General features: G+C 37.2%; 1 pseudogene; it reads left to right on the top strand.

Moving 5' to 3' along the window:
* Positions 1-339: 339 nt before the first annotated feature.
* LOC143570570 (receptor-like protein 6) lies at positions 340-20450 on the top strand (annotated as a pseudogene).
* Positions 20451-26194: the final 5744 nt, after the last annotated feature.

Genomic DNA, 26194 nt, shown 5'->3' with positions numbered 1-26194 from the left:
AGGTGTCTACTCGAGAGAAAACAGCCAACGTTGTAACATTAACTCACTCCCTTGCGTTGAAACATTAAAGACAATAAAAACTAACAATTCGTTGAAACTGTAACCACTACACAAAATTCGTACGGATTTTATATTAATATCATTCTATTGTGCATATATACTTTTGCTACATGATACATGAGTTGTACAAAGAGGGGGATAATCATTAGGAAGGTGCAAGCTAAAGAAAGCTGGTTCTGTATAGCTACAACATGATCCGCAAGCTCGAGATCTAAGAGGGTGTTTATTAACTAAACTTTTTATGATAAATGGGTTCGAATATACTATTTTAAAAAGATAATGGGTTCGCTCGCCAAGAAAGAATGGGTTCGTTCGTTAATTCAACACGATAGGTTATATATAAAACCGAAAAAGGACTGGGTTCTGCCGAACCCGGTGGTTATAGAGTGGCTCCGCCACTGGCTCTAAACAACCTAAGTGCACCAGTTCCTGAGTTCTTTGCAAATTTCAAGAATCTGACAGTTTTGAAGCTCGGTTCTTGTAACTTGCAAGGAACATTTCCAAGAATCTGGCAGTTTTGAAGCTCGGTTCTTGTAACTTGCAAGGAACATTTCCCAGTAAGGTCCTTCAGTTGCAAAAGTTACGGATTCTTGATTTAGCTCTTAACGAAAACCTTTATGGTTCTTTACCTGATTTTCCTATCAATGGATCACTTCAAAGTTTAGTAGTCCACGAAACAAAATTTTCGGGTGGGATACTGTAACATTCGTCAATTTTCGGACCCGAAAACCCGACCCATTTACGGGTCCGGGCTCTTTAATTAATAAAATTCCCGTACTTATCAAGTTATAATTACTATATTATTTACTTATCGTTTCATTAATTTAACTTTGACGCTTGTAACCCAAATACAAGTTTTAGCCTCTTATATCTCCAACTCCAAACTACAAGGGCCTGAGTGCAACTTATGCTATAACCCACCTTCTTAATCCATTTACCCATCCCTTTGTCTAAACGGGTTTTATTGGACCCGAATCAAGAAATCAATCAATTGAATGTCCAAATCTGTTTGTGATCGAGTTTTATATGTAACACCGCGTCTTTTACCCTATAAAATTTGAGCCTAAAATGATAACTTAGAAAGTGTAGGGACTAAAATTGTAAATTCTGAAAATCTTCTCCCATCGCGATACGCGACGGGGTAACATTTAACCCATCGCGTAGCGCGATGGACTTGCACACCAATCAAGAAATGGGCGGCGTAACGATACGCTACGGCCCAAATCCCAACGGTCATCGCGTATCGCGATGACCTTGCTGAGTCAGTGGACACATGTCCAACCATGTGTCAACACGTGGCACGATATGACAGGCCACGTGTCACGAGCTGGTAAGGCGGCGTCGCGATATGCGATAGGGTAGAGGAACCCATTGCGTATCGCGAAAGGGTCCAGAATCAGCCTATAAATAGAGGGGTACGGGATTGAACCATTTCATCCCAAAACACACCTCCTTTTACACACACTTAACCTCGAAAGGCATGCCCCATTGCCGTAACAAGCCGACGTGCCATTTTCTCATTTTTCGTGCAAGAAACGAAGTTATAATCAAGTAGCAATCATATAAGCGAGTAGATCAAGATCCTGCCTTTATCTTATTATCAATCTAAGCATCCGAATTAAGGTAGGAGTTATGTTTAAGTTATTTGAATTATAGCTTAGACTATCAATCGAGGCTATGGCATTTAAACTTGAAAGGTTTTATAAACATTCTATAAACATTCATAACGAGTTTTTCATAAACGTTACTTCATAACTAAGTAATGTCAATCAAAGATATATTTTGACGGGCATGTAGTAACTGGAAGGGGGTTATCACAAGTAGTAAGTTTCTTGTCTAAGGAAAAATAATTCGCATAAATCCCAATCAACCGAGGGACCCGTTTACTTACCTGGAGAAACTTACCAACGTGATAGAACCTATTAAGCCAAAGCATGCTATATCAAACGTCACATAAAACAAGTGTTTTCATTCACAATCAAAGATAAATGATTTCAAGGTTAAGCTTACAATCATAGCTTAACATCATTCAAAACATTCATACGAATCTATTTATGTATAGGTTAAGTATCATTCACAATCAACCAATCAGTCAAGGTTTACAATACCGACGATACAGGTGAATACGTTAACCTTTTCAGTCAGTCAAAACATATTTATACTCAATGAGACGAACGGGTGTTTGTCATAACGAGTCAATCAATGTTTATATGAGATAATGAAATCTCTAAAACGTTATAATACAAAGTAGAGAATAATATCAACTCAGACCGAATACGCATGTGTCTGGATCCAAACATAACTGTTAAGCTCAATCATCAATCAAAGGCAATGAAGTCGCGAGCTTAAACGGTCATGACCAGTTCTCTAGTCAGGGCCATTTGGTTCGGAGAATACCGTTATGTGTGTAGGGCATTGTCACATGTACTGGAAGTAGTATTGCTTCCGCTGAGATTGTCAAGAAAACTATGTTTGTATTATAATGTCATTCAAAATGTTTTATTGAGTCATACGTGTTCACCAGCATATAGCTGACGTATTTTTCCAACCCATTGCAGGTAATTAAGTATAAGTAGCAATAGCAAAGATTGGAGTCTTATGAAGATAGTATCGCGCTCAAGATGGCTCTGTTTTGATAAACTAAATCCTTGTAATATAAAACGTATATTTTGTAAACTAATACTCGGGTATTTAATTCCCGAGTAAATTTTCAACGTAAATTAATATTATATTCAAACCTAAAGTCTTCCACTAAAATTAACCCATAAACTCTAATATATTTACAAAATAGGTACCAACTTGTGGTCACACACCTAGGCCCTAAGTTGTGACAGGCTGGTATCAGAGCCATCGGTTTCAGCGAATTAGGTATTAAAACATTAGTACCTAGGCTTTAACCAATAATTATTATTATTATGATTCATAGGGATAAGATAGGATTTGTAACCTCCTATCCCTAATCTAACTAAAGTGCAGATGTCTTATACTAACTACTTTGGTCGTAGACACCGAGTAGCCATTCGATCAAAACCGACAATCAACTACGAACCATCTGATATGGAAAGTAGTAATAGCTATTATACTAGTTTTTTCAATCACAATCAACCAATCATTCCGATGTTACCATATGGGAGCCAACCCATGTATCTCCCAGGAAGTCAGCAATGTCCAATCGAAATCTCTGACAACACTGCTGACAACAATCCACAATATTATCCATCCGACGTTCCCACGTACCATCCTTCCGAGGAACAGGAAGTGCAAAGTAAGATCAAACAAGAGGCTGAATCAGAATCGTCAAGCTGGATGAATTGTCATTCTGATCAAAGGAGATGGCAATTTGGATCACCACCATTGGGTTATCAATACCAAATTCCACCTACCTTTGCAGAACCAAGTCGTAAGCCAAAGATGAGAGTCATCTTACCATAAAAAAAGAGATTAGTTCAATCACCAATCAAGAATCCTCATGAATTCGAGGAGGATCCCGAGGAAGAAGAGGATGAGAATCCTGATTTTCCTCCATACTTAGAATCATGACCTTTAATCTCCCAACAAGCAAGAGAGATTAGGTAAGAAGCAAATATCGTCGAGGAATTTTATACTAATAACATTCCCGATGAAGAAATGCATGCATACGTTGCTAACCCGCATCTCTATCCCCAAGAGAACGCTTATCTCTTTCCAGCCGCATCCACACCAACGGGATATCCGAACCCGCCAAATACAGTGATTGACGAGCTGAGGAATGAGAGAGTGGACAAAAAGAGAATGGGGAAAAAGATTGCCAAGAAATGTGACAAGATGAAAAATCTTATTACAAAATGGATTAAGGATTAGAGATCGTTGTTTTGTATAGTTGCTAGTTGTTGTGATCTTTTTCTTGTAAGATAAATAATGTAATATAAAGCGTGTCTTTTCTAAAAACTTTGTTTTATTCATGTAACAGCATGTCTAAAGCAAACAGTAATCCAGAAACTCAAGTAACCAATAAAGGAAAGACAAATGAAGATATTTTACAAGAAAAAGCGACTGCGGAAAACATACAAGCCATGCCACAAAATTATGTGCTTGGTATCCGCGATCTGATAAAAGAGGCTGTAGGACCAATTTATGAAATTTTGAAAAATAATCCTAGCCATACTGCCTCACATTCTAATAAAAGAGCAAGTCAAAGTAAAAGTGAATCCGCTACTTCAAAGAGAGACTCAAAGAAAGAATCTAAGAAGGAATCTGAAAAGAAAGAAAGTAAGAAAGAAAAAGAACTGAAAAAGAAAGAAGCGAGTGATGAAAGCTCGACTGCTGAAAACGACCTCCGTGAAAAGACAACAAAACTTAAAATACACGAGGGATGTGATTTCAAGTTGTTTAAGGTCTATAACCCCAAAGAGTTTCATGGGGATAAAGGAGTGATACATACCCTCCGATGGTTGGAGGAGATGGAATCGATTGTGCTGATAAGAAAATGTACGGAGAGTGAGAAGGTGTAGTATACCTCCCAAATGTTCAAGGGGGAGGCATTAAAGTGGTGGAATACCCTGATTGGAATCAAGAGTAGAGAGAATTTATACAATCTAGACTGGGCAACATTCAAGACTATGGTATTGAAGAAATTCTGTCCGATCAACGAAATGGATCAGATTCAAACCAAGCTGTGGAACCACAAGGTTGTGGGAACCAATCTCAAGGAATACAACACCAAGTTCCTTGAGTATTGTAGAATTGTACCACATCTGGTCACTCCTGAAATCAACAAGGTGACACGATACATATACGGATTTCCAATCGAAATCCGTGATTTAGTTCGGTCACATATGCCGTCCTCGACGGAATCTGCTATGGAGTTGGCCGGATATCTGATGGACGGGAAGTTGAGGAACCGTGATGAGAGGAAGAAAGATGATGGCAAGTCGCCAGTTGGTGGGAAAGTGAGGAAATCTGAGAAGAAAAAGGAAGGGGCGTTTGTGTATAGCCGTCCCATTTGCAAGTCATGCGGTAGGAGACATTTCGGTAAATGTCTTCGACCAGCTAACACTGTTACATGTGGATTTTGCAAGAAACCGAGACATTCGGAAGCAGATTGTAGGAAGAAGACTGGAGTATGTTTTGAGTGTGGCGAGAAGGGGCATTATAGTACTGAGTGCCCAAAGAAGAAGCCAACGGTAGTGTCGGCTGGTGCAAGTGGCAGCGGTACTAAGACCGATGCCAAGAAAGAAAATGCTCGTGTCTTTATGCTAGACACCCAGAAAGCAGCTGATATACCGGACGTGATCACCGGTACGTTTCCTATAAATAATGTTTATGCTAGAGTATTATTTGACTCAGGGGCAAACCAAAGCTTTATAGATTATAAATTCTGTAGTCTATTAAATGAGCCCTTAGTTAAATTAGATAAACATTATGAAGTCGAGACCGCTGATGGAAACATAAGTAGAATAACCGAAGCCTTAAATAATGCCACAATATCCTTAGCCGATCATGTCATACCTGTACGATCGTTACCCATGACATTGGCAGGTTTTGATGTAGTTTTAGGTATGGACTGGTTATCGTCTAATCAAGCCCGTATCTTATATAATGATAAGGCTATTGACATTCGAACGTCTAATAATAAAATCATTCGTATCACAGGAGACAAGGAAGCAGGAAGGGTAGGAATCATTTCTAAGATAAAAGCGAGTAGTTGCTTAGGTAAGGGATGCCTTGCATTCATGGCCTATGTAACTAAAGAACCTGAACCCAAGAAGATGGAGGAAGTTCCAATCGTGTCCGAATTTCAAGATGTATTTCCTGACGAGTTACCAGGAGCCCCGCCAGATAGAGAAGTAGAGTTTAGAATCGACCTTATACCGGGAACCTCGCCAATAGCTAAATCTCCTTATCGTCTAACACCTACAGAAATGAAAGAATTGAAGAAGCAATTGGATGAGCTTTTGAAGAAAGGGTTTATACGACCGAGTTCATCGCCATGGGGTGCTCCAATTCTATTTGTAAAGAAAAAGGACGGATCAATGAGAATGTGTATAGATTACCGAAAACTAAACAAAGTCACGATCAAGAACAAGTATCCGTTACCAAGAATCGACGACTTGTTCGATCAGCTTCAAGGAGCAAGTTGTTTTTCAAAGATTGATTTTAGATCGGGTTACCATCAGTTAAAGGTACAAGAAGAAGATATCCCTAAAACAACATTTAGAACCCGATACGGACATTATGAGTTCACCGTTATGCCTTTCGGACTTACTAATGCTCCAGCAGCTTTTATGGACATGATGAACCGGATTTGCAAGTCATATTTGGATAAGTTTGTTATTGTTTTCATCGATGACATTCTTGTTTATTCGAAATCCAAAGACGATCATCAAGTTCATCTCAAAATCATACTTGAAACCTTAAGAAACGAGAAATTGTACGCCAAATTCTCCAAGTGTGAATTTTGGTTATCTGAAGTTCAATTTCTTGGTCATGTTATAAATGAAAAGGGTATTCAAGTAGACCCAGCAAAAATAGAAGCTATACCTAAGTGGGAGAAACCCAAAACACCGACTCAAGTCCAAAGTTTTCTAGGCTTAGCCGGTTATTACCGAAGGTTTATTCAAGACTTCTCCCGAATAGCCGTTCCATTAACTTCCCTCACAAGAAAGGCAATTAAGTTTGAATGGGGACCGAAGCAAGAGGAAGCATTTGAAACACTTAAACAAAAGTTAACCAATGCACCTATCTTGGCTTTGCCAGAAGGTTTGGAAAACTTTACCATTTACTGTGATGCTTCGCATACGGGAATGGGATGTGTTTTGATGCAAGGAAAGAAAATAATTGCTTATGCTTCGAGACAATTAAAGGTTCATGAAAAGAATTACACCACATATGACCTTGAATTAGGCGCTATAATTTTCGCATTAAAGTTATGGCGACATTACTTGTATGGTGTTAAGTTCATTATATACACTGATCACAAAAGTCTGAAGCATATATTCGATCAAAAGGAATTGAATATGAGACAAAGGCGTTGGATGGAAACACTCAATGATTATGACTGTGAGATCATATATCATGAAGGAAAGGCGAATGTTGTGGCTGACGCCTTAAGTAGAAAAGAACATGAGAAACCAAAGAGAATTCGAGCTCTTAGACTAGAACTCAAAGTTGATTTAGCTAGTCAGATCAAAGAAGCTCAGAAGTTGGCACTGGAAGAAGGAAACATTAAAGCCGAAAAAGAGAATGGTACAATTGATCAATTAATCAAAGGAAGTGATGAAATACTTAGACTCGGTATTAGGATTTGGGTACCGATGGTCGGAAGTCTAAGAAGTAAAATTCTAGAAGAAGCACACAAATCAAAGTATATGATGCATCCGGGAAGTGACAAGATGTATCACAATCTAAAAGATGATTGTTGGTGGATCGGGATGAAGAAAGATATTGCTTTGTATGTAGCTAAATGCCTGACGTGTTCGAAAGTGAAAGCTGAACATCAGAAGCCGTTAGGATTACTACAACAACCGGAGACCCGATATGGAAATGGGATATGATAACAATGGATTTCATCATGAAGTTACCTAAGACTTCTCGTCAAGATGATGCGATCTGGGTTATTGTAGATAGACTTACCAAGTCTGCCCATTTTATTCCGATACAAGAAACGTTTAGTATGGATAAATTAGCACACTTATATGTCAAAAACATAGTATCCTTACATGGTGTGACATCATCCATTATTTCTGATAGAGATAGTCGTTTCATTTCAAATTTTTGGTCAAGCTTTCAAAAGGCTATGGGGACTCGATTAAATTTAAGTACAACATACCATCCCCAAACTGATGGCCAAAGTGAACGTACTATTCAAACCTTAGAAGATATGCTTCGTGCTTGTGTTATCGACTTAGGAGGAAGTTGGGACACGCATCTGGCACTGATGGAATTTTCGTAGAACAACAGTTATCATACGAGTATCCAAGCAGCACCATTCGAAGCATTGTGTGGGCGTAAGTGTAGAACACCTGTATGTTGGTCGGAAGCAGGTGACAGTCAGTTGTCAGGACCTGAAATTGTTCAAAGGACTACTAACCAAGTAATACAAATCCGAGAACGATTAAAGGCAGCAAGAGATAGACAAAAGAGCTATGCGGATGTTCGCCGCAAGCCATTAGAATTCAAAGAAGGCGACAAAGTGTTATTGAAAGTATCGCCTTGGAAAGGTGTCGTCCGATTCGGAAAGAAAGGAAAATTGAGTCCACGATTCGTTGGACCATTCAAGATACTCGAAAAAGTCGGACCAGTTGCTTATCTGTAACATCCCGAAATTTCAAGATAATATTAATTATATTACTTAATCATAGAGGGAAAGTTTACTCGGGTTATCAGGAAATAAATAAAAGAATAGGAGTTGGTATGGGTCGGGCTAGTGTCGGGTAATGGACGTTGGTTATGGATTTGGATTAATTGAGATGGGTTAAATGAGAATGGGATTTCAGGGATATAAATACCCCCAAAATCCCAAAATATCTTCATTTTCACCAAACTCCCTAACACACACACCGCACACATACCGCCGCCGGACCGAAGGCAGATCCGGGCAGATCCGGCAGACCCGAGTGAGAGAGAGAGCGATTAGTGGTGATAAGCAAGTAAACGAGATCCAAACAAGCCCAAAAAGGTATGATTGTTAAATGAATGAGGTAAGGAATGCCTAGAGTGTTCTTATGTTATAATGTAAGTATGTGTATATAGGTACACGAATGGCATGTGAGTTCTACGTTCGACATAGTAAGTTAGGATGGCAAATCCCTCTAGCTTCTGTCGGACATAGACTCGGTTGGTGATGGCGTAGTTAAGGACTGCGAGCCTTATACGTGAAGTAGATGATATATGTAAACGTAGATAAGGACTGTGAACCTTATACGTAATGTAGATAGGCGTCAGCATAGGAAAGGACTGTGAACCTTATACGTGCTGTATTTGTAGCATAGGGGAGGACTGCGAACCTCGTACGTGCTATGAATTAGGTTGCAACATAGGGAAGGACTGCGAACCTTGTACGTGTTGTGGATGTATTTCAGCATAGGAAAGGACTGTGAACCTTATACGTGCTGATTTTGTAGCATAGGGGAGGACTGCGAACCTCGTACGTGCTATGAATTAGGTTGCAACATAGGGAAGGACTGTGAACCTTGTACGTGTTGTGGATGTACTATGGTATAGGGAAGGACCGCGATCCTTGTACGTACCATAAATGGTGAACATAGGTAAGGACTGCGAACCTTGTACGTGTTCACGACCTTAAGTATAGGTATAGACGGTGAACTATGAACGTACTCTCGGTAGACTGAGGTTAGTGATTGTAGATATGTATGTATGTATGGTAGCAAGTATGTATGTAGAACAGAAGGGTAACTAGTGAAGTATGGATATGTATCTACGGATATGTATGTATGTGTATGTATTGTATGGCGTTCGATTAACTAGAACTCACTCAGCGTAGCTGACTTTTAGTATGCACGCAGGTGAGCTGATTATAAAGTTAGCATGAGGATGACACACGGCATGGATTGAACGGCTGGCATCTGAAGAAAGAAGTAAAGATGTTTTAAGTATAAAGTTTTGTGTTATGGTATCAAAGAAAAGATTTAATGTTTTGTAACAAATGATTGATGTTTTATATTCCGCGAAAAGTTTTAATAAACTCTGATTTGAAGAACTGTGTTTATGAGTAAATCCGACGCTAAAGTAGGGTCACCGGGTTCGGGGCCTTACAAGTTGGTATCAGAGCATAAGTTCGAGAGATTTAAGCATCCGACATGCTTAGACTCGAACAGAGAATGGGATTTAAGTAAGAAAAGAAAGAAAATGCCAGTTCAAGAATGCCATGTGTCGCTCAAGCAAAAAATCAGTAAAGGTAAGGTGTATGATTAAATAATATATGTTAATGGGAAAGGAAAGATATGTGAACGATAAGGATAGAAGTAATTGATTGTTTGATGTGACTAACTGCTTAAGTAGAACCAGCACAAAGAGACTCATAAAGGGAAGTGTATAGGACACGGAAAGCAATGTGATCAGCTAGTCACAGCTGGCCACTGTTATTACCTGTTAGCCTTGCTATCCTTGTACTATATAATTCCTTGAGTGAGGATGTTTGTGTTGCCCCTTTTAGAATACTGATGGCTGGAGCTAGAGAGTTTATGGGAACTGGGGGTCGCACTGGACGTCGTGGCAGGCCTCGTCTTGTCCGGCAACCCTCGGTAGAAGAAGCTTCCCACACCGAAGATGAAGGAAGCGCCGCTGGAGGAGACCAGAACAACAACGAAGAAGTTCAACTTAGCCCTGCAGTTCAGGCAGCCATTGTTCAAGCTGTAGTTGCTGCTGTGAAGAACCTGAATCCCGAAGGATCAGCTGGAAGCCGTGAACGAACTGCTGAAGGGGCGGGTGGTGATGGTAGGAAGGATGGGGAAGGAGAAAGAGGGGCCTCGAGTGAGGATAAGTCTGTGAAAGTCGATGACAGGAGAAGAGGCCAAGGTGGGTGCAACTATAAGTCCTTCAAAGGATGCGACCCGCCAAAGCTGACTGGTTTGGGAGACGCAATCGCTACTCTCCAATGGATAGCCACAATGGACAAGGTTATCCGCATTAGCGAATGCCGTCCCGACCAAGCTGTGGGTTATGCTACTCAGTCATTTGAGGAAGAAGCTTTGTATTGGTGGGAAGGTGTGGAGCAGAGAAAGACTATGGATGAGATCAAGGCGTTGAGATGGGACGATCTGAAGGAGTTGGTGATGAAAAAGTTCTGCGCAGATGCCGAGGTTGAAAGGACGGAGATGAAGTTCTTGAATTTAAAGGCCGGTATGATGACGCATCGTGAGTATACTACTGAATTCAACCGACTATCTAGGTTGGTGCCTGATATGGTTGACACTGAGGTCAAAAGAATCAAATGTTATGTGAGGGGATTGCCACAAAAAGTCCGCATGTTGGTCAGGGCAAATAAACCTGCTACTTTTGACTCTGCTGTTGAACTTGCAGAAGTGGTTTATGCTGACCTGGCTGAGGACGATGTAGTGGTGGGGGAAAAGAAGGAGAAGAAATGGGCTACCTCTGCTAAGCGGTCTGGCGAGATGGTGACAACAACTGATGAGAGGAAGGCCAAGGTTGGGAACAAGGATGCGTGTAAGACGTGTGGGCGAGTGCACCCGGGGGAATGCAGGATTGGGACAGACATGTGCTATCGGTGCGGAAAGAGTGGGCATTACTCTCGAGACTGCCCTGATCGTCCAAAGTGCTACAAATGCGGAAAAGCTGACCACATGGCTAGGGATTGCAAGGAATCAGGGGCGGGAGGTGCGGAAAGATAAAGACTTGGGGAAACTGCAGAGAGGAACGCTTGATGAAGGAATAATTGTTCATGCAATGGTTTTATTAAGTTGCTTTTGCTTAAGGACTTGTTGTGTGTTAAGGTTTAAAACTTATGGTTATCAGTGACGTGTAATATATTGAGTAGGTTATGAATGATTATTATGTTATGATGAAATGTTGTTTTAGACAATAGTGTTAAAAGTACTAATCGAAGCCCTTGGAGGTATGAGATGAGTTGTGGTATATCGAGGGTCTCATGGACAAGCTACCTTAAATAGCTAAAACACATGACCACCATTCGATGACTGCAAAGTCGGAAGTAAGAAGGATAACTCAGAAAACGAAGGCGATTCAATAAAGCGTGTAAATATAAGAAGTTTTCCTTTTATAGGGAATAAGTTAGGTTTCGGGGACGAAACCTCTTTAAGGAGGGAAGACTTGTAACATCCCGAAATTTCAAGATAATATTAATTATATTACTTAATCATAGAGGGAAAGTTTACTCGGGTTATCAGGAAATAAATAAAAGAATAGGAGTTGGTATGGGTCGGGCTAGTGTCGGGTAATGGACGTTGGTTATGGATTTGGATTAATTGAGATGGGTTAAATGAGAATGGGATTTCAGGGATATAAATACCCCCAAAATCCCAAAATATCTTCATTTTCACCAAACTCCCTAACACACACACCGCACACATACCGCCGCCGGACCGAAGGCAGATCCGGGCAGATCCGGCAGACCCGAGTGAGAGAGAGAGCGATTAGTGGTGATAAGCAAGTAAACGAGATCCAAACAAGCCCAAAAAGGTATGATTCTTGATCTTTGAGGTTTAAAAATCCAAGCTTTTTAGTGTATAAGCGACCGAAAATGGTCGGGAAGCGCATTGGGTGATATTGAACCATAGCAAGGGTGTTAAAAACGCTCAAAATGCTGGAAAGAAACCGAACAGCGGCTGTCTGGGCAACTTCGTCTTCATCTGGGCAACTTCGCCTTCAACGCGACGAACTTCGCCTGCAAGCTAAGTTCGCCTGATGAACTTCGCCTGCAAGCTAAGTTCGCCTGATGGCAACTTCGCTGTAAAGTTAAGTTCGCCTGATGATAACTTCGCCTGAAGCCAAGTTCGCCTAAGGTTTAACTTCGCCTGAAGCCAAGTTCGCCTAAGGTTTAACTTCGCCTGAAGCCAAGTTCGCCTAAGGTTTAACTTCGCCTGAAGCCAAGCTCGCCTAAGGTTTAACTTCGCCTGAAGCCAAGTTCGCCTAAGGTTTAACTTCGCCTGAAGCTAAGTTCGCCTGAGGTTTAACTTCGCCTAAAGCCAAGTTCGATTAGAAAATAAATTAAAAACCTAATGGAAAATGTGTTAAGACAGTTAATGTAAATAAAATTTTTCCAAGCTGACATGGCAGCTCGACCCCAGCCAGGGGCTCTGCCCCTTGGACCCTGCTAGGGGCTGCCGCCCCTAGACCCCGCTGCCCCCGGACCCCCGTTCGTTGTGGGTAGTAGTTAAGACTGGAAAGATGATATGAGTAGTGATAGTTGTTTGATATGTGTACTTGTTATACAGTCAGCCGTGCACTGTTGAAGAAAGGGATTACGATTAACGGTGAACGTAACCGTGTTCAGGTGAGTTTCTAGCCCCATTCCTTGTTATGTTTTCGGGGCTGTGTGCATACTCGATGTGTTGTTAATACATTTATCCTAAGTGATAAGTGTATGTCATATGTGATATGTGTGATAGATATGAATGATTGTTTGTCGGTACGCGAACGATCTTCGGATATTGCGCGTACTGTCAGGTTAAAAATAAAGGTACGAATATTATATATCAAAGATGTATGAATATTTCAAATGAATACTTGTCGGGGCGTGAACGATCTTCGGATATTGCACGTAACGTCAAGGGGTATGGTTGTTAAATGAATGAGGTAAGGAATGCCTAGAGTGTTCTTATGTTATAATATAAGTATGTGTATATAGGTACACGAATGGCATGTGAGTTCTACGTTCGACATAGTAAGTTAGGATGGCAAATCCCTCTAGCTTCTGTCGGACATAGACTCGGTTGGTGATGGCGTAGTTAAGGACTGCGAGCCTTATACGTGAAGTAGATGATATATGTAAACGTAGATAAGGACTGTGAACCTTATACGTAATGTAGATAGGCGTCAGCATAGGAAAGGACTGTGAACCTTATACGTGCTGTATTTGTAGCATAGGGGAGGACTGCGAACCTCGTACGTGCTATGAATTAGGTTGCAACATAGGGAAGGACTGCGAACCTTGTACGTGTTGTGGATGTATTTCAGCATAGGAAAGGACTGTGAACCTTATACGTGCTGATTTTGTAGCATAGGGGAGGACTGCGAACCTCGTACGTGCTATGAATTAGGTTGCAACATAGGGAAGGACTGTGAACCTTGTACGTGTTGTGGATGTACTATGGTATAGGGAAGGACCGCGATCCTTGTACATACCATAAATGGTGAACATAGGTAAGGACTGCGAACCTTGTACGTGTTCACGACCTTGAGTATAGGTATAGACGGTGAACTATGAACGTACTCTCGGTAGACTGAGGTTAGTGATTGTAGATATGTATGTATGTATGGTAGCAAGTATGTATGTAGAACAGAAGGGTAACTAGTGAAGTATGGATATGTATCTACGGATATGTATGTATGTGTATGTATTGTATGGCGTTCGATTAACTAGAACTCACTCAGCGTAGCTGACTTTTAGTATGCACGCAGGTGAGCTGATTATAAAGTTAGCATGAGGATGACACACGGCATGGATTGAACGGCTGGCATCTGAAGAAAGAAGTAAAGATGTTTTAAGTATAAAGTTTTGTGTTATGGTATCAAAGAAAAGATTTAATGTTTTGTAACAAATGATTGATATTTTATATTCCGCGAAAAGTTTTAATAAACTCTGATTTGAAGAACTGTGTTTATGAGTAAATCCGACGCTAAAGTAGGGTCACCGGGTTCGGGGCCTTACATTATCGGCTAGAGTTACCCGAGGAGATGAAGGGTATTCACGATGTATTTCACGTATCCAATCTACGCAAGTGTTTAGCCGAAGAAACTCTTGCTATGCCATTTAAAGATGTTAAGATCAACGAGAAACTTAAGTTTGTAGAACAACCAATCCAAATAGAGGATAGAATGATCAAGTTTCTCAAGCACAAACGACTTAAGCTCGTAAAAGTCAAATGGGATTCAAGACGAGGACCCGAGTATACGTGGGAGCTCGAGTCAGAAATGAAGAAGTATCCCTATCTATTCCAATAAATCTCGAGGACGAGATTATTCAAAAGGTGGGGAGGATGTAACACCGCGTGTTTTACCCTATAAAATTTGAGCCTAAAATGATAACTTAGAAAGTGTAGGGACTAAAATTGTAAATTTTGAAAATCTTCTCCCATCGCGATACGCGACGGGGTAACATTTAACCCATCGCGTAGCGCGATGGACCTGCACAACACTCGAGAAATGGGCGGCGTAACGATACTACGGCCCAAATCCCAACGGTCATCGCGTGTCGCGATGACCTTGCTGAGTCAGTGGACACATGTCCAACCACGTGTCAACACGTGGCATGATATGACAGGCCACGTGTCACGAGCTGGTAAGGCGGCGTCGCGATACGCGATAGGGTAGAGGAACCCATCGCGTATCGCGAAAGGGTCCAGAATCAGCCTATAAATAGAGGGGTACGGGATTGAACCATTTCATCCCAAAACACACCTCCTTTTACACACACTTAACCTCGAAAGGCGTGCCCCATTTCCGTAACAAGCCGACGTGCCATTTTCTCATATTTCGTGCAAGAAACGAAGTTATAATCAAGTAGCAATCATATAAGCGAGTAGATCAAGATCCTGCCTTTATCTTATTATCAATCTAAGCATCCGAATTAAGGTAGGAGTTATGTTTAAGCTATTTGAATTATAGCTTAGACTATCAATCGAGGCTATGGCCTTTAAACTTGAAAGGTTTTATAAACATTCTATAAACATTCATAATGAGTTTTTCATAAACGTTACTTCATAACTAAGTAATGTCACTCAAAGATATATTTTGACGGGCATGTAGTAACTGGAAGGGGGATATCACTAGTAGTAATTTCTTGCCTAAGGAAAAATAATTCGCATAAATCCCAATCAACCGAGGGACCCGTTTACTTACCTGGAGAAACTTACCAACGTGATAGAACCTATTAAGCCAAAGCATGCTATATCAAACGTCACATAAAACAAGTGTTTTCATTCACAATCAAAGATAAACGATTTCAAGGTTAAGCTTACAATCATAGCTTAACATCATTCAAAACATTCATACGAACCTATTTATGTATAGGTTAAGTATCATTCACAATCAATCAATCAGTCAAGGTTTACAACACCGACGATACAGGTGAATACGTTAACCTTTTCAATCAGTCAAAACATATTTATACTCAATGAGACGAACGGGTGTTTGTCTTAACGAGTCAATCATTGTTTATATGAGATAATGAAATCTCTAAAACGTTATAATACAAAATAGAGAATAATATCAACTCAGACCGAATACGCATGTGTCTGGATCCAAACATAACTGTTAAAGCTCAATCATCAATCAAAGGCAATGAAGCCGCGAGCTTAAACGGTCATGACCAGTTCTCTAGTCAGGGCCATTTGGCTCGGAGAATACCGTTATGTGTATAGGGCAGTGTCACATATACCGGAAGTAGTATTGCTTCCACTGAGATTGTCAAGAAAACTATGTTTGTATTATAATGTCATTCAAAATGTTTTATTGAGTCATACGTGTTCACCAACATATAGCTGACGTATTTTTCCAACCCATTGCAGGTAATTAAGTATAAGTAGCAATAGCAAGGATTGGAGTCTTATGAAGATAGTATCGCGCTCAAGATGGCTCCGTTTTGATAAACTAAATCCTTGTAATATAAAACGTATCTTTTGTAAACTAATACTCGGGTATTTAATTCCCGAGTAAATTTCCAAAGTAAATTAATATTATATTCAAACCTAAAGTCTTCCGCTAAAATTAACCCATAAACTCTGATATATTTACAAAACAGGTACCAACTTGTGGTCACACGCCTAGGCCCTAAGTCGGGGTGTGACATTATATTAGGAAATCGTTTACTTTTGATTAGACGCGGCTCACCGACAAGTTAATTATGTTAATTACATCATTTTTAATCGTTTTTCTAACCGAAACCCTAAATCACGGATGAACACGAAATAATTGTTATTATTCCAATTAATTGTGAGGATACTTTCCTTGTTTGATCGCTGACACTAACCCTCTATTTAATTGAATTCATTTGACTCGTTAATTGCTCGTTCAAACCACTTAACCGCCGGCCCTGTTCTTGCGCGTTTCCCCCTTTCTGCTCGTCATTTAAGGTAATTCAATATATGTTTTGAATCGTGTTTGCAAGGGGATCGAAACCCCTAAACTTGTTTTGGTTAATCATAACGGATTGGATCGAATCAAGTTTAGGGTTTATATAATCAATTGTTGAACAAACAGCTTGTGTTTATCAATGTTTTTAAACCAGTGTTATTGCATATTGTCTGGGCTGGTCTGCTGGTAACACTTGTTTGATGAGGGACGGAGGTCACGGGTTCGACTCCCTGTCACCCCGTTTTTGTTGGATTTTTCTTGTTTTATTTTCTTTATACCATTAACTCTTTATATAACTAATAATAATAACTAATAAAAGTTATTTTAATAAAACTGACCTTTTAATACTCGTTTAACTCATGTTTACTTTCGTGTATATACACATATGAGCATATATTTATATATATAAATATATATTAACTTAAAAATCTAATATTTATATATAAAACTCAAGTAATATATATATATATATATATATATATATATATATATATATATATATATACACTTATATTTATAAAATTTAAAAGTAATATTTTCTAAGATGTGTTTTCAAGAATCAAGATAATATTTTATATAATAAATTCTTATATTTGATATTATATTATTATAATATTAACTTAACATTGTTTATCTAAGTCGTCATAGTAAACCTTGTACGTTACTTAGCAAGTCCGTTGCTCTCGTTTTCTTATAGGCTTTAACGATCGCGTGTGACTCTTTTCCTCATTTTCACTATCTTAATCGTCTTCGTTCATCTTTGAGGTGAGTTTACATATCCCCCTTTTTCATCTTTTAAGTTTTGGGGGTGGCATGTATACCCTATTTACATTACACATTTTTATTTCCACAACTGTTCTAAACACAATTCAATATATGTTTATGTGTGATTATTGCATGCTCTATGATAATGCTCTATGTGCTTAATTGTTTATTTTATGTTTGGTGGTTGGTATCTCATCCTCATCTATCCTCATCTAGTATGAACATACACTTATCCGGGTACTTTGATTTCGTATGAATAGGAACGGGTCCACATCTATTTAGTTGTTTACATTTTCATAAGAATTGTAATACTCATCATTTACATATGAATTGTGATTTCTCTCTCTCTCTCTCCCTATATATATATATATAAACTAAAACCTATGTATTCTCACCAACATTCGTGTTGACAAACTTTATTTTTATACATGTTACAGGTACAAGTAGTTGATATTATTAAATATTGAAGACAATAGTTTGACCTTAGGATATCTATTTAAAGAAAAACAATAAATATGATGTATTTGTTTTAATTATTATAATTGTGTACTTGTTTTGATATTAATGAATTAAATAATTATTGTCACTTTAATTAGTGTCTTTCGAGCTACTGTCCAATCAATACGTTACGCCCCGGCATGTTCCGCCTTTAGTCGGGGTGTGACAGATACCGGTATCCATAGGAAATCTAAAGAACTTATTAAGAATTGAGCTGTACAACAGTAATTTTGGTGGACAAATACCGGAATCTATACAAAATCTCACCCAACTGGAGTACATAGATTTATCATCAAACAACTTTATTGGGCAAATTCCATCATTTCAAATGTGCAAGAATCTTACTTATGTTGATTTGTCACGTAATGGTTTATCGGGTATGATTCCTTCTGCTCACTTTCAAGATCTTGAAAATCTTGTCTCGGTTGATTTAAGATTCAATGGTTTTAATGGAAGTATGCCTTCATCTTTATTCTCTTTGCAAAACTTGCAACAAATATGGCTTTCAAATAATAATTTCGATGGTTTACTTGCTAATTTTACTAATTCATTGTTATCTTCGTTGGATACACTTGATTTGGGGAATAACAAATTAGAAGGAGAGATTCCAAGTTCTATCTTTGAACTTGGAAAGCTTAGTATCTTGTTATTACCATCAAATAAGCTCAGTGGGACGATAAGAAGCGTAGACTTTCAAGATCATCTAAGCAATCTAACAACTCTTGATCTTTCGTTTAATAACTTGTCGGTCATAATGGACGATAACATCACTCTCCTGAATCATCTTCCAATATTTTCAACCTTGAAGTTGGCTTCTTGCAATCTTTTAAAGTTTCCTAATCTAAGAAACCAACCGTTCTTGACCTCTCTTGACCTTTCCAACAATAAAATTGAAGGAAAAGTACCAACATAAATATGGGAAATTGGGAATTGGTATGGGTATATTTCATATATGAATATTTCTCATAACCGGTTAACCAGCCTTGAAGAGCCTCATAGTTTTCCAGATATTTACGTACTTGACTTGCATTCCAATCTTCTCAGTGGGGTGATTCCAGTTCTGCCACAAGCTGTCACATTCATCAACTATTCAAACAACCTTTTTAATTCATCACTCCAAGAAAGCGTTTGGAGAAATCTCAAGTATGCATATTTCTTTTTGGTTTCAAACAATGCACTCACTGGTGTACGTGATCCCGCAAAGCATATGCAACGCTACCTACCTAAAGGTTCTTGAAATGTCAAACAATCAGTTAAACGGTAGCATACCGAATTGTTTGATCGAATTTGGTAGCAGTCTTGGTGTACTAAACTTGGCAAATAATAATCTTAGTGGACGAATCGAGGGGACATTTCCAAGCAGTTGCGGGTTGAACACTCTAGATCTGCATAAAAATCATCTAGAAGGGAAGATTCCAGAATCTTTAGTCAATTGCACGATGTTGGAAGTGTTAAACCTAGGAAAAAACAAGATAAACGACACATATCCATGTTATTTGAGTAAAATCACCAACTTGCGTGTTCTTGTTTTGCGATCCAACCTGTTACACGGATCAGTAATTTGTGGTCAAACCCAGCGTAATTATTGGCCAAAGCTTCAGATTGTAGACATAGCTTCCAACTATTTAATCGGTGAAATCCCTGAAAACTGGTTCTGGCAGTGGGGTGCTATGATGAATCATGATATTGAAGATCCACCAAGAATGAAGCACCTTAGCTTCAGTGTGTTACAACTTAGCGATTACAACTATCAAGATACAATTACCGTCACAGCCAAAGGACTTGAGTTGGAGTTGGTTAAAATCTTGACAATTTTCATATCCATTGATGTCTCAAACAATCAATTTTCAGGGGAAATACCACGCACAATTGGGCGACTCAAAGAACTGTTTGTTCTGAATATATATATATCTCATAATGCGTTCAAAGGCTCTATCCCGCCATCTCTGGGAGATTTGGATGAGCTGGAATCATTAGATATGTCTTCAAACAAATTAACGGGAGAGATCCCACATGCACTTGCACGCCTTCCATTTCTGTCTACCTTTAGTATGTCATACAATCGATTAAAAGGAAGAATCCCAACAGGCGACCAATTTCAGACTTTTGACAATTTTTCCTATTTAGGCAACAAATGGTTATGTGGGTTCCCTTTGAGCAGAGCTTGTACTAGTCCAATTGTGACCATTTCAAACTACGCATCGAATTCCCAAGAATCTGATAATAAATTTGATTGGCAAATCGTATTCTATGGATTGGGATTCGGGGCAGCCATATCAGTCTTGTTTTCCGTATGGAAGGGGCCGGCATTCCTCCGGGATATTTTTCTGGTACAAGTAAACAAGCAAGCTAGATGACTACATTGGTACTTGTTATCCATTTCTAGGTAATTAAAACTGGTTTCATATGTAAAAAAACATTGTGTATTATAAAAAGTTTGACATGTAAAAAGATGGATACTTACAAAGACTTTTTATTAATCAATCTATGTAAACAAGCTTGTTTTACATGTGAAACAACATTTTGTATTATAAAAAGTGGAATTTGTGATATAAAAAACAATAGTTACAAAAAAAATCATTAATATTTCTAAGAGAACCACAGTTATTTCACATATAAAATAACATTTTGTCTTATAAAAAATTGGGATTTATAAGTTAACAAAAAGTACATAGACTTTATATTAATACTGCTAAGTGAACCCGAGTTGTTACATGTGAAAAGATGTGAATCAAACTCGTAAAGTAATTTGTGTCTAACCTTTAAGATAAATTGATAAAACTTATCTTTAAGATATGCTAACATATTGGGTTTGTTAAAGAATATTTGGCTAACAATGCCAAATCTGTGAGAACGTAATCTTATAAAAAGAAAATAGAAACAGGTACAAGTATGATGCTCACACATGGAATCCTGATTCGGATAAGTTAGCTTAATTAGTCAATGAATGCATAATAAGGACAAACCCTGACGTGCATGCATGGCTTATTGGCTTATTTGATCTTAATAATAATACTAAGCAGGTAAACTTCTTAATCTTGTCACTGTGAGAGTTGACTCTGCTGACATCATCATCGTATATAACAAATACTAGACAGTTAGTTATTGGGCTGCAATCCCATTTGAATTCATTAATCCATTTGAAAGTATAACTAATTCTCTTTTGGTCTTACTTTCCTTCTTGTTTTGTATAGCCTAGTCCAAGAACTCCAATTTAGCCCAAGCTTACCAGGACATCACTTTAATTTGATCAATTTCCAATTTATTGTATCCTCCATAATTAATATGAGAGAACTCACCATGGAAAGATTGGTGTGTGTTTAATTTAGTGTAATTATGTTGCAACCGTAGTTTATTCTGTTTTGGCTCGTTTTCCCAGGTGATTTTATAAAGTTTGCCTTCAAAAAAATAATAATAGAAGACAAAACAAACAAATCTTCTTAGAGCACACAGAGTGGTCGCCGAGAAAAACCAAAGGCCGGCATACACCACGTAATCTCCCGGTTTAGTTTTTAATTACTTTGGCTTGGAAAAAATTGGGAAAAGGTGAGATGACATCATGATATTTGAAAAAATGAGAAAAATAACCGGGAAAACGTAAAGAAGTTTATGTGGCATGCGGGAAAATAGGAGGACTCCCTCTCCTCTTAGGCGACCTTCAACAATTTTGCAATTAGTTTCATATAAGTGTTCAAAAATAAAAGTAAACTTACCTTCATTAGTAAACTTACCTTCATTTTCGATATTATTGGATATAATAAGTGTTTTGTTTATGCTATTGTAAAATATCAACTTATCGTACGTATAACGTTTTGCTTCGTTTTTAAGATACTTTTCTTGTTTCATTATCACATCATAAGAGTGTACACCATCATCTATCATGAAATTCACAGTAATTCCTCTGTCATCTTGTAAAAAATGTTTTAATATATCGGAAGACAATTTACATCCAAGTGAGATCACAACGAAGCAAATTTAAACAGTCTGGTGATGCAAAACCGTACATGTGTCCAGGAAAAAAATAGTAAAATAAATGTTAATATTCAAAAAGATATACGAAATTGCAACAAGTATTTGGTGTAATGGTATATCATTGTAGTGACCTAGCTAACAACCAAAATATTGATGTTCAAGTCTTAATACAAACAAACATAAAAATTGTGTTATTAATATGTTATACCTGTCTTTATCGTTAGATATAATTAATTAAACTGCTTTGACAAACGGCTCTATAAGTATCCTATGTTTTAATTTCGAACACCGCGTGGGTCCATGTTTCACGACATACTTATAATGAGGCCCAAAGTGAGTTTGCATGAATTGTGGTCCATGTACTTTTAGCTATATTGAAAAGTTTGGTTTGTGCTTTTATATAAACTACTTCACACTAGTTTGGCTGCTACTCACTCACTTTCATGCTTTTGTTTATTGCGTTTTTACCAAAGTTCTAAATCAGGGGCGTGCATAAGTCGGTTTTTAAACTCTAATTAAACTGTAACGGATTGTATTAGACTTTTGATAGTTCAGTTGACATCAGGGTTGGCCTGGGAGAAGCAGGATGGGTGATGGTCCCAAGCTCGATCAATCACCAAGGGAGGCTCGTAATTTTTAAAAATTTTATATATATTTAAAAAAATCTGTATATTTAAAGGAATAACCAACAATCGTGTATTCAATGTCTGGTTCATTAATTTAAGCCCCAATAGCCCGTTTTAAAAAGAAATGACTTTTATGATGAAACTCTAGTCAAAATTCTTAATGATTATTCGATTTTTATATATGAATATCAAGTTAATATTTTACTTACGGCCAATTTTTTTTACTCAACAAAAAGCTTTGTAACGATTCTTGTTGACGTCTTTGGTTGACATGCTAATCTATTTCTTTTCACAAGTTACTGTGGAAGTAATTGCAATTTTTGTCGAAGTAATTTAAGCTGATACAGTTTGATTTAGTACAAATTACGCTGCATAGGATACAAGTCATGGTGAGTTTATAGCTTCACAAATCTAATGATTTAAATATGTTGTGATAATAATAATTAAAACAAGTTGGATGTAACCAAACCCACTGATGTATCCATCCAAGTCGTCGGGTGACTTAATCATTAGTCAACTACTATAAACAAAAAAAAACCGAAGAGGATATTGTTTTGGATTTTGATTCATTTTTTAAACAATAGTTTTTTTTATATTTAATATTTTGAGATGATAGTTTTAAGTTTTAACCTTTTAACTTACTAAAATAGGTTAGAGTGTTCTTCAATAGACTTCCACGACCCCATCTAAAAGGTATACGGTGTCTTTTTGAGATACAAACGATTATTGGACAATTTGGTCATGTATAGGGACTCAAATTTCAACCAAATATCCCTGTTAGAGAATATAATAGAATATATTATTAGAGTTTAATTATTATATTGTTATCATAATTAAATGATTGTATTTGCTTATGTTCCTTTGTATTTGTTTGTATTGTATTCATATATATATATATACTCAATAGTAGTGCAACTACATCAAAGAAACGGACAATTGGTCATAAAATCAAAGTATTATTATCAGGGATGAACTATCGGATAATTTACAACAAATATTAAACGAATTACAAACGACATTGAATGAATCAAAAGATTGATTTCGAACCCTGACACTTACGAATATATATCATCCCCACTTTGCTACCGAAATGTTAACAAATACTCATGCAAGTCTCGTGTCAAAGTTACACAAACAGTCCCTCAAACACATTATAACAAAACTTTATCAACTTTGAATTTATGACCAAATGCCCCCTGAACTTGCATAACCTTGTTTACATGAGTACATGACTAACACCAATTAGAATTTGACTTTAATATGCCTCGTATATGATGTTCATCTCCTTTATGTCTAGCAAAAGTAGGGTTGCGGTTTGGTTAGTCTGATAGTTTTTGATTTCGATAAACCCTGTAAAGCTTTAAGATTGCCGACTAAATCATTTGGTTCAAACATTTTAGTAGAAATAATTTTGTTGATTAAAATTTAGATACGCAGTGTGCATCACCAGTTGCCTTGTACAAGTCGCTTTAAAATGTTATTAAACATCCATCAATCTAATATAGTAATATAATCTATTAATTTGAGTATTTATTGTAATTAGTTTAATTCAAGTTGATTGACTATTTTGTAGTTGATAAAATATATGTATTATTCAATTATTTCCAAACGACCGTTTTTGCAATACGTAATCAAATGTAAACATCAAACACGATATTGCTAAAGAAAAAAAACTTAGATGATATTGATTGTTGTGTAAAAACATCCCTCACAACGGCACAAAGAAAAATAACTTAATTTCAAAAAACTAAAATTTAATAAAACCAGGTGCATATTTTTGTACATATATAGTTTTTTTCTGTTTTTATTTTCTGTCCTCTTTTAATTTCTAACTAGGATTTAGGACCCCGCGCTTCGCGTCGGAACCATTAAATCGAACAAAAAACATACGTGAAAACGTTAAATCACGATTGCGCTGTGAGTTGACACGAAGTCAACCTGTATCAGGTTATGACATCGGAGCTAAACAAAAGAAATAAACTCGTCAATGCCAAATTACAACAAATCATCACACGCAGAACAAAAAAAAACCCGGCACGTTACTACTACGAACCAACGCAAATTCAATTAGTATCAACACAAATTCTTAAACATAAATTAGCAAGCCAAAAAAATATTTTAAAGGCGCGTTATCAAACATCGAGACGCGGTATAAAACAATGTGACAATGGGACATTTTTATATCAAGAAAAAAGTTTCAGTCATTGTAAAGACGAACTATGAAAAAAAAAACCAAAGTTTAATAAAAGCGTTTAACCGACAAATAAATATGTAAAATTAATACCTGTCCAGGAATATTTAAATATATAGTTATATAGTTTTATAAATAATATAATTAATTGGAAGAAAGTAAAATAAATAAAATAAATCTTTCACTTTTATTTATAGGTTAGTAATTAATGGTTGTAATAAATATAATATTAAAAAGTTAAATAGTAAATTGAATAGTGTAATTGTGAAGATGAATGAATCATCTTTTTAATATATATCAGGGGCGGACTTACTTGAATGGAAGGGGTAGCACCCGCTACCCCTCAACTTTTTTGGTAAAGTGGAATTTTTTTTCTTTTTGTCACGTTTTATGTATTATGTTACCCATGAAATTATATTATGTTACCCCTAATAAATTTTGAAACCTCACAACAATAATTTTCAAAGTTTTAAAACCTGCTTGAAATTCATGGTGTTTAGGATTTGTTGAAAGAGAGAGAAAGCGGAGTTGGGGAAGACAAGTGATAGAAATGTGTGTTAAAATAAACTAAAGTAAAGTAAATTTGTTATTAAACCCTTTTAGTTTAAAAATGTTACAAATTATACCTTAGTTAGATTTGGATTTTCAAATCACATATAATTAAACATTTTATATTTCTTATTCATCAAACATAGTTAAATTGAATAGATAAATAACATTGTTGTTTTTACTTTTAGTCAACTGACTTATAATGTTTTTTTTTTGTTAATTTGTTATTTTTAATTTACAATAGTCTTTTATTTTTCAATTTAATTAAATATTGAAACTAACATTAATAATATGTGTTTGATCTAGTCGAAAGATAGTAACAAAATTATTGTATTATTAAGTTAATAAGTTTGAATAATTTTATAATATCGTTAAGCGAACAAGCTTGGGTTATTTTGACATGACCTATTTTAAACCGACTTGTGTTGACCTACTTATATTTGCCCCAACGGATAAAAATTATGGTTCCAAATTATGGATCCGTCATGCAAACAGTTCCCCTGGTGCATGTACGCGTGGAAACGGGTAGCCCGGCGCTGGTACGCGCGCAACACGTAACCGGGTTAGGGACACGCCAAACGTGTAACCGGGTGCATGTACGACCGAAACACGTAATTAGGCCCCGACAAACGTAAAGCAGGAAAAAAAATTCTTAATGTATTGCTAAGAAAAAAATTACGCTAACCCTGAAATAATTGTCTAGATCCGCCACTGATATATATAATAATCATTAGAATTTATTTTATAAATTCACATGTATGTT

The sequence above is a fragment of the Bidens hawaiensis genome, unplaced genomic scaffold (genome assembly GCF_021521415.1).
Source record: "Bidens hawaiensis isolate Kalapana, Puna unplaced genomic scaffold, B.hawaiensis_p1.1 tig00025010_1, whole genome shotgun sequence".
Taxonomy (NCBI): Eukaryota; Viridiplantae; Streptophyta; class Magnoliopsida; order Asterales; family Asteraceae; genus Bidens; species Bidens hawaiensis.
The sequence above is the reverse complement of the archived record's forward strand: the minus strand, read 5'-3'. Positions and strand labels throughout refer to the sequence as shown.